At 49.8% G+C, this 10,225-nt stretch overlaps 1 protein-coding gene across 2 annotated transcripts in view; it reads right to left on the minus strand.

Annotated features, from left to right (window-relative positions):
- The window catches only part of SLC5A11 (solute carrier family 5 member 11), a 52,843-nt gene extending 44,403 nt beyond the window's left edge, over window positions 1-8,440 (minus strand). The window contains exons 1-2 of one of the 2 annotated variants that reach the window (XM_084760199.1): window positions 8,233-8,440; window positions 3,276-3,378 (exon numbers count right to left, since the gene is read on the minus strand). The gene's annotated coding sequence lies outside the window, so the exon portion shown is untranslated. The remainder of the gene's footprint in view (window positions 1-3,275; window positions 3,379-8,232) is intronic. The other variant, XM_084760198.1, reaches the window with a different exon arrangement.
- Window positions 8,441-10,225: the final 1,785 nt, after the last annotated feature.

Genomic DNA, 10,225 nt, shown 5'->3' on the forward strand with positions numbered 1-10,225 from the left:
GAGCCCTGGCCATTGGCAAGAGTAGCAAGCGCTGTTAGTGACGGGGTCACCTCTCCAGCCCCTGGAATCATTTATCTGTAAGCATGAATCCGTTGGCCACAGTCCCAGGGGCTGAGAGCCCAAGATCAAGGTGATTAACAGATTTGCTGCTGTCTAGAGAAATATGGTCCTCATTAAATGATACTTTTCCCGAGTCCTCCCAGGATAAAAGGAGCAAGTAGCCCCCAGCAAGCTTCTTTTATAAGGGAACAAATTCCACCTGGGACAGCTTTGCTAAAAGACCTTAACACTGCTCAATGGCCCCACCTCTTATCACTGTTGCCCTGGGGCCTCGGTTGTAACCTATGAACTCTTAAGGAGACACACACTCTCTCAGCACAGCCCAGGGAGAGGATCCGAGAAATTATTTGGAGTTTACTGATAAGACTTGGTGGTAGAGTGAGTGGGACAGGGATGCTTGTCCAGCTTCTTCTAGAATCTGCTCAGAGGCCACAGCCTGGTCACCCGAATGGGGGACAGCTGGCCCTTAGAGCTGGCTTTCTCTTTCTCCGTGATACTGACCTTTTGAGTGGCTTGTTTGTTTTGCCTTTGCTTTTAGAGTGGACCCTGCCACATAGCGCAGCCTGAATTATTATGTAGTCCAGGCTAGCCCTAAACCTCCTGTGACCCCCCTGCATCAGCCTCTCAACTACCAAGATTATAGGCATGCATTAACATGCCCAGCCTCTGCTGTTGATGTTTTAGACTGGCTGATTTATTTAATGTATTTATTTATTTATGTGGGGTGTGTGTGTGTGTGTGTGTGTGTGTATGACACCTGTGTGTACAGATACATGTGTTTATGCACGTGTGTAAGATGCCTAGCTTGTCATGTGGCTGCTGGGATCCAAACTCCAGTTCTAACAACAGTGCCACAAGCACTCTCAACCACTGAGTCCTCTCTCCAGACCTAATTTATTTTTCAGTAGGAAAGGACGGGCTGCGCTATGACATTCTCACTCATATATATCACTGTACCTTGTTCATCTCACCCAGGCACCGTCACCCCTCCTACTGGCTTCCTTTGTCCCCTCAACTTTCTCCTGTCAGCATTCTTGTCCTATACAAAGTTTAATTCCATATGAAAGAAAACGTGTGCTACGTTGCTTTTCTTCCCCCCATTACCCTCTCTCATTTCCCTCCCCTTATCTTTGATCCCTCCTCCTTCTTGCAGTTCCACTTCTATGCTCACTTTGCCACGTTTATGTTTATAGAGTCTAGGATCCATGTACATGAGAAAGCATGCAATGACTGACTTTCTGGATCTGGCTCATTTTGCTTAACACGATGACCTCCAGCTCCATCCATTGTCCTGCAAATGTCGTTGTTCAATTCTTCTTTATGGCTAAGTAAAATTCCATCTTCTTTCTTTTTTATGATTCGTTTTTATTTATGCACATTTGCCCATAGGCATGTGCACATGAATGCAGGTGCCCTCAGAGACTAGACTAGGGAGTCAAATCATGGAGCTGGGGTTACAGGCGTCGTGAGCCATCCAGCGAGGGTGTTGAGAACCAGATGTGGATCTTCTGGAAGAGCAAGACATGCTTGTTCCTGCTGGGTCATCTCTCTAGTCCCCCAAGTTCCATCATCCTTATCTCTTCAACTGTTGATGGGCACCAAGGCTGGCTCCATTGCTGCCTCTTATGAGCACGTGCTGGTGAATCTGTGGGATGCCGACTTAGAGCACCCGTGCATATGCCAGGGTAGAGTACATGACAGTCCTACTTTTCACTTTCTGAGACACCGCTGTGTGGATGCCCCAAGTGGCTGTACCAACTTGTGCACACACACACCCGCCAACAGTAGTCAGAATCCTTTGGTGTGTCACTGTCCACATTGTGGACACTCAGTTCGCTCAATGATGGCCATTTTGACTGGTAAGATGGAATCTCAAATGAGTTTTGATTTTCATTTCCTTCTAGCTGAAGGATGTTGACCATCTATTCAAACATTTGTTGGTCATTTGTATTTCTGTTTGAGAGAGCTGCCCACTTAGTTCACTTCGCCTGTCCATCATTTGGATGATTGTAGCATTGGGCAGCTCTTTATATATTCTAGATATTAATCCTCTGTCATTATCCCCTACTCTTGAGGCTCTCTCTTCTCTCTGGTGGTTTTCTTTGCTTTGTAGAATCTTTTTAATTGCACATGGTCCCCCTCATCCACACCTGCTGTATACTCTGCCCGTGGGAGGGCTTTTTAAAGACCTGGCCTGCTCCTCCCTAGAGCTTTATGCCTTACATTCACATCTTTGACTCATTTTCAAACTGATCTTTGTATAAGGTAAGAGATAGGGATTTTGGAACTCAATCCTGATTCGATTTAATGAGCTGGGGTGGGCAGGTGAGTAGGGGATGCTCCCCTTTTCCAAGGAATAAGGGAGGGAGGAGGAAGACTGGGAGGAGAGGAGAGAGGGCTACAGCCGGGATGTAAAGTAAATAAACTAATTAATCAATGAAAAGGGAGATAGAGAGATAGATTTTGTTTGACCTGGCAGTCATTTTGAATGTCACGGGCATTGTGGGATGCTGAACAGCATCTCTGGTCTGTATCCCCTTCAAGCCAGGAGCATCCTCCAAGTTGTGAGAGCTAAAAATTGTAGGCTTTTCATTGTGAAGCCGTAGGTGCCCCCCAAGGCCTGCAAGGCCCCTCTCTCGGCAAACACAGCCTTGCCAGTCTATCCCGAGCCAGCACCTTGCTCTTAGTCTTTATGCAATAATGCTCCAAGCTCTCCAGATCTCGGTCAGAAGGCCCTCTCCAAGGGCAAGAGCCAATATAAGCTCTTGTAGGCAAGAGGGAGTGAGGAGGAGAGGAAGAAAGGCCACTTGGAAGATAGGCATTGTGTCTCAGGCCTTATCGAAGAGGAGGAAGGAGCAAGCAAACTACCACCCAGCTCTGTTCTCCCCAGAGGCCCAGCCAGGTCTGGAATTTGTGGTCCCTGGGTTCCGTAGAATGGGATGATGATACCTGAGGTTCAGCATCATGTGAACCAGAGACAGGATCTAGGGTGGGGCTGGGGTTTTGTAGGTTTCAACTTTGAATGACTCTGGAGACTTGGGAAGGAGGTAGCTCCATGGACCTTGGGTGCTGTCTTAAGACTCAAAAGCTCCACTGGGTAGGAAATGTGCTCACTGCCTTTAAAGGTGAGGGAGTCGTGGGTCCTAGAGGAGTAGCATCCTGTCTGAAGTCACACAGCTGATAAGACAGCCTGGAACCCAGCTTGGCCGACTCACCCCTTCAGGAACAGGGAACTCTGGGGACACACAGAATGCCACCTCGGGTAGGGATCACTGCTGTTCCTGAGGAAAGAGTGGGAGGGTCTACAAGATGGCAAGTCTGGAAAGGAAAAGAAGCAAGAAAGGGGGAAGGACAGCAGCCTTCTGCTCTGAGCCCTCAGGGCCATCGGTGTCCCCAGCCCCACCCCTGGGCCCCTTCCTGCCCCACTGCCTGCCAGGCACTGAGGGGACCTGCGCATAAACAAGTCTTTCATCACTGCAGGGGAGGCTGGCACAGTGTCTAAGTGATTCAGAGACCTTGGAGCTGGGAGGCTGCATCTTTGTGGTGGGGATGGAGCTGGACCCACGGATGCTGGGAGCCCAGAGCCACTGGCACCTGGCACCTTGACACACAACACAGAGTACAGCTGTGACCTCACTGACATGTAGCTTACGTGCAAAGTACATCATGCACTTTCTGTGTCCTCTCATGTCATCCTCCTGGTCATACCATCAGTTCATGGGTGAGAAACAAAGCATCAAGATGCCAAAGTGAGCGGGGCCAGGCCCTGGTTGTGGCACAGTCAAGGCCATAGGTGCTTTTGGAACGCTGGATGGGTGGTCACTGTGTCTCCATGCAGCTGCCTGTTCACTTTCCTCCCTTCCCTCTGCCTTTCTCTCTTTTCTCCCCTTTCCTCCCTTTGACTCTCCTCTTTTCCCACAAACACGCCTTAGGTACCAGCTGTGTATCATATCTGGTGCTCAGCAAAGTACTTGTCAGACACCAGCTATGTGGCAGGCTCTATGTTATGCCCCGGATGTGCAGTAATACATTTAAAATGTGTTGTTTATTGTATTTTACGTGCATGTGCCTGGATGTATGCATGTGCACGTGTGCACTGTGTGTGTGCATGGGGTCAGTCCTGGATCCTTTGGCATCAGAGTTTAGGGTGTTATGAGGCACTGTGTGGTACCAGAAACCAAACCCAGGTCCTCTGGAAGAGCAGTCTGGGCTCTTAACCACTGTGCCATCTCTCCAGCCACTCAGTAAGACATTTAGAGCTGTGTGCCAGGCTCTATGCTAGCTAGGCTCTGAGAGTTCAATGGAGCATCCATTCCTGGGTATCCTCTGTGTACCAGGCTCTACATATAGTGAGCTCTGTCTGACTTTGGGGGCTCCGTGGAGCCCTAGCTGTGTACCAAGCCTTGCTCTCACCCCGATAGTTTTCACCCCAGACCCTTGCTGTGCTGTAGCTACTTACGCAGCACCACTAAGTGAAATGTCCTCCATGCAGCACCTTTTGTACAGAGCACCATGATTATTTGCACCCAGCCTCCCTCCGAGGGCCAAGTGATGGGTGGGCCCTGCGGTCCCCTTCTCAGAGCCCTTGCCAGCTCCCTTCCTGAGGGGTGGGGCGAGGGCAGCCAGTCCTGACAAAGGCTTTCTTTGCAAGCAGAACAGGCTGCCCTTGAGGTTGCCTAGTGGCCAGAGCACAAAAGGAAGCTCAGTCAAGCAAGGACAGCGCTCACCCTTCCTCCTGGCCCTTTACACAATGATTGTGCTATGGGGAGATGTGAAAATTTTCCACACCACAGTGCAAGGGCAAACCAAACCAAACCAGGAAACCAGGCTAAGTCAGGGCCACCGGCAGCCGACTGTATTCACTCCATTTTCTTCCCTCAGGCTGGCTCCTGTGTGTGCCTGTGACCAGAGTCACATTCTTTATAACTTATGTGCATTTTCACAGCAGGTGGAAAAGAAATGTTAGCCACATCCCGATGCTTCTTAATGCTTCCCGTGTATGTTAGAGACATTCCCAACATAAAGTATCAAAACTGATGCTTTTGCCAAGATGCTGGCAAGTTTCCCAGGAAGAAAACACACACACACACACACACACACACACACACACACACACACACACACACACACACACACGGAGGCAGGAGGTGGTTCCATTGCACCAGTAGAAAATGACAACTACCATCTAATTTTAAATTTTAACTATGGGCAAAAGACTCCCTGGGAAATAGATGTGTTGTTGTAAACCAACTGTGCAGACTTAAGAGCCTCAACGCCCTGGCTCATATCCCACCTCCGTTTCCTCTACCTGGGATCTAGAGCAATAACTTCTGCTAAACTATTTCCCCATCTATAAAATGGGAATGACAGTCTGGTGTCCTGTGAGCTATGTCACACGGTTTGGGACAGGATGCTTGATATATTCGCGTCCTTCGAATACAAGCAGCTAGGAAGATAGAAAAGACTGTGAACTTTGTGGTCAGGGAGACCTGGCCACTTACAAGTGAATCTCATTTGCAACTCAGCATTACAAGGTTAGGCCTCCATTAACCCTCGCTGAACAGGTAAAGCTAAGGCCTGGCCCAACGCCACACCACTGGTAAATGACTGAAGTAGGCTCCAGCCCGGGTTTAACTCTTCAATTCTGGCCCACCATGAGATAGGAGCCCTTGACAGGAGAATCACAGATGTGACACCAGGCCTTGAGCTGGAGTCACTCACACCTTCCTTCCTGTGCCTTAGCAGCCACTGCTGTAGAGGAACCTGCCACTTCACAGGCACAAGCTGGCCCTTTGACTGGCCTTGTCTAAGGAAGTTAGTGGTGGGGCAGCCTAGATAGGGGGACAGGGTCCACTACAAGGCCAAGAAAACAGAGACCTAGCGCTGTTGGAAGTAAGTGCCCACTGGCCTCTGTGGCTTGTGGCCTTTTGATGCTTGGAACAGGACTGTAGAAAAGGACCCGTGGAGAGTGTTATCCCAGCCCATTAGGAAAAAACACAGTTCTGGTGGGGAGAGAAGAATTTCTAAACATGGCAGAACAAGGCAGCTTCTTCTAATGGGCCACAGAGGGTGAGAGGTGGAAGTGTGGGAGAGTCTTCTCTATCTGCCTATCCCGTCGAGGGACAGCCCTGTCCTGAAATACCAGAGAACAGAACTCACATGTCATCTATTTAGCCCAGACACGTCCATTCAAATGCCAACATGGCGTCTCTTACAGACGCCCACAGATATCCAAACCAGCATGTGCAAGCAGAGATCAAGCTCTTCAGCAGGGAGGCAGGTGCCTCTGTCACTCTGGCCATGTCACTAACTGCTCACACTTGAAGCCCAAAGCATCCTTAAATCACACCCATCCATATGTAGACTATCTAACAGTCTGTCCATCCAACCTCCCATGCGTATACTCAGCCAAGAATCCATCTGTCCATCTGTCTATCCATGTGTACATCATATATCCATCTATCTATCTGTTTATCCATCCATCCTTCCATGTGCCTAATCACCTAAGAATTCATCTGACCATCCATCCATCCATCCATCCATCCATCCATCCACTCATCCATCCACTCATCCATCCATCCATCCATCCATCCACTCATCCATCCATCCATCCATCCACTCATCCATCCATCCATCCATCCATCCATCCATCCATCCATCCACTCATCCATCCATCCATCCATCCACCCATCCATCCATCCATCCATCCATCCATCCATCCATCCATCCACCAAGCCATGCAACAAGGGATATGTGAGCATCTTGGTGTGCCAAGCACTATTTCTAAGAACCAAAGATGCCATGGCATACAAACATACATCAAATAATCAATCATGTCTTTCTCAACTCCCTAAATCTATTCACCTGTAGTTCTGTTCTCTTTTACTTCCAAAACATACTTTTGTTTTTGTTTTTGTTTTTGTTTTTTGAGACAGAGTCTCTCTGTGTAGCCTTGGCTGTCCTGGACTCACTTTGTAGACCAGGCTGGCCTCGAACTCACAGTGATCCGCCTACTTCTGCCTCTCAAGTGCTGGGATTAAAGGCGTGTGCCACCACTGCCCAGTGGCTCCAAAACATACCTTGAATCTGTCCATTTTCCTTAAATCACCCACATCCTAACCACCTTCACTCGTGTCCAGCCCAGGGCAAGAAGTTCCTTTTAATGTCTCCCTCCTATGGAAGCCAAAGAATTATCCGAATGCAAATCTGATCACTTGCTTGTTTCTGTCGATTTTTGATGGCTACCTATGACCTCAAGGTCCCCGGTTTCCATTCACTCTGTCTGATACACCTTTCCCCACACTGCTCTACAAATCCCTCCTCAACCTTCAGATGCCAATTGACATATGTCTCATCTGCCTTCTCCTGGCCTCAGCCTAAGTCAGGTCCCCAAGTTATTTCCTTTCATACCAAATGTGATTTTGCCCTGCAGTCTAATGAATCCTGGCACATAACTTGTAGAACCCTGTAACCCCTTTCCTCACAGTACGGTAAGCACCAAGAAGGCAGAGATAACTACACGTCTCATCTTGTGCCTTAAAAGCAGGCACTCCATAAACACCAGTCTTACAAACTAAAATCCCAACAAGGGCAGCATTTGCTGAACTCAGAGTTCTAGATCTGTCTACCACCCACTCCCCAGAGCCGACCAGCTCATAGTCATGGGGGCTGGGCCTCAGCTTTACCCTTTTCTCTGTGTCACCTTGAGCGAGTTGTTCAACGGCCTTAGAGTATGTCTGTGTCCTCACCCTCCCTGGCAACTGTGCAGTTAGAGGAGACCCAGGATGTGCAAGTGGGCCATGCAGGTGGGACATGGCTTTGCCTTGCTAATTGACGGCAGCAGTACATCCTCCCAGCTTCCTCTGCGGCAGGTGCAGCTTCTTTACCCTGTCCTTAGCTCTGTGGGGTCTGCTCTGCCACACCTGGGGGCTTGGCCAGGCTGACCTCCAAATTCTCATCTGACAGGTAAGGAACCTGAGGCTTCTGTCCTTCAGTGTCCCTGAACTTGATGAGGTAGAAGAGCCGAGACACCTTGGCCTATGATGTTAGCTTCTGACACCCCAAAACCACACTCCGTAGGCCAGGACCTCTGCCAGAGCAGCTGTCCAGTGCTCAGACCCAAGGAGCTTCCCAGTTTGGAGAGTGGGTGTCTTGGGGGAGGAGGGATCTTACCTTCTTCACGATGCAGGCTCTATTACCCTAGGGACTTCAGAGGCAGGAGGCGGTGGCTGTGAGAAGGGAGACCCCTGGGATTTCCTGTCCTTCGCAGCAGAGAGCACAGCAGTGGCCCTGCCTCCTTGCCTGCTGCTGAGAAAGGTTCTGCACGGGTCAAACTCCAGCCTCGGCTGTAACCGCGGTTTAAAGGAAGCCTGGGCGATCTCTCCAGAACCCTTGAACTCTGAGCAGGCCCCGTGAGGAAAGGGGCCTGCCCTGCCCTCATTGGGCCTTGGCCAGTGCCTTTACCTGGCAGGGGGCCCATGGCCTGGAGAGGCAGGGGGAGACTGGAGCCTGGGTCTTGGGCTGCCTTACTCACTCTCTCTCCCGCCTCCCCTCCACTCTGGGAGCAGGCAGCCTTAGGGCAGCTGGAGGAGCAGGGGGAGGAGAAGGGGGGCAGGAGATAAAAGGGACATGCCCAGAAGGACTTTTCCAGCCCCAAGCACCGACAGTGGCAGCCAGTGCAGCAAGAACCGCTTTTCGTCTCTTCAGACCAAGGCAGGGCAGACATACAGCATCCAGACAAACTGCCAGAAGGTACTGAGCTGTGGACAGAGCTCACACAGCACATAAGACTCCAGGGTACTCGAGGGAAGAGCTGCAAGGTTTCCAGCTGCTCGGGGCTGCAAACATTTTCATGTAATTACTAGCACTTGAAGACAGTTGTGCTAACCTTCACGCTCTTCAGTGTTACTGGAGGCAAAAGCACTTTGGAGACACCAGTGAAATGATAGAGGAAGGCTCCTGACTCTAACCTTTGGCCTTGCCCACATGTACGTGGGTGAGTATACATACATACATACACACACACACACACACACACACACACACACACAGGCACACGCACACGCACACGCACACACATGCACAAGCTGAGCCCTTCGTTCAGCCCTCTGTGCCTCAGTGTCCCATGTTGCTGCTACTTTCTGGCTACACCTGCTTTAGCACCTCAGCTGAACTTGCTTTCGTCGTGTACGCTTGTCACCGCACCCCACCCCAGAATAGCCTGAGACTCCATCCTGGACTCCCCGCCTTTCTAGAGTAATACGAAGAGCCAGCCACAGCACTATGCACTAGTCCCGGGGTCAGCACCTGACAGAGAGTGAGATTTTTCCAAAGGAGCAGCTGAGACATGTGATCTGCAGCTGGAGACCCAGCACCAGGGGCAAAAGTGAGCTGTGGATGACACATTGCAGTCTCCCCCCCAAATCTTTGGACACATGTTGGGGGGGGACCTGGGGCAGGTTCCAGGAGCTTTCAGAAGAAGCCTGTATACCTAGCAAAAGAGGACACAGGGAGCTGCCACCAACCGCAGCACATACATCCCTGTGAGAGGGACAGTATGACCCAGCCCCAATGACGTCACAACATAGGAACCTCTTAGCAATGTTCTCTGACTGCCATGCCTCTCTGCCTTTACCCAGTGTGGTAAAAAACTAGGTAAGAATGAAGTAGCCATCTGGGAGAACCAGGGGGCTTTGCAATCCACCTCCCTTGTTTCTGTGGCTTTAGTTTTTTGTTCATTTTATGTTTTTTAGTTAATAGCATTCACTGAGGCATTTTCATGTGCATGTATGTTGTACTTTCACCTCCCCCAATCATCTTCTCTGGTCTCCATGCACCATTTTACATCAACCCCCTTCTCCACACATGCCCTATATATTTTCTTCCATTTTAAAAATTAGTCAGCATAGAATGCAAAGTAATGAGCTTCACATACCTGTGTCATTTTCCTCCAGTAACTCATCCTTGGCTTCCCTCCAACTGGTTCTCTTCCTCCCCCCAAATATTTCCCCTGTTTTATGTCACATGTGTTCTCCTGCCCTCTCTTCCTTCCCTTCCTCTCCTTTAGAATATCTTCTCACAGTTTCCCCCTTTGCCAGTTTCGAGATGCCCCCAACACATATGTAAATTTAAATCTATACTCCATACACAAGAAGAGTGTGGTACC

The sequence above is a fragment of the Acomys minous genome (genome assembly GCF_964271855.1).
Source record: "Acomys minous genome assembly, chromosome: 2".
Classification (NCBI taxonomy): Eukaryota; Metazoa; Chordata; class Mammalia; order Rodentia; family Muridae; genus Acomys; species Acomys minous.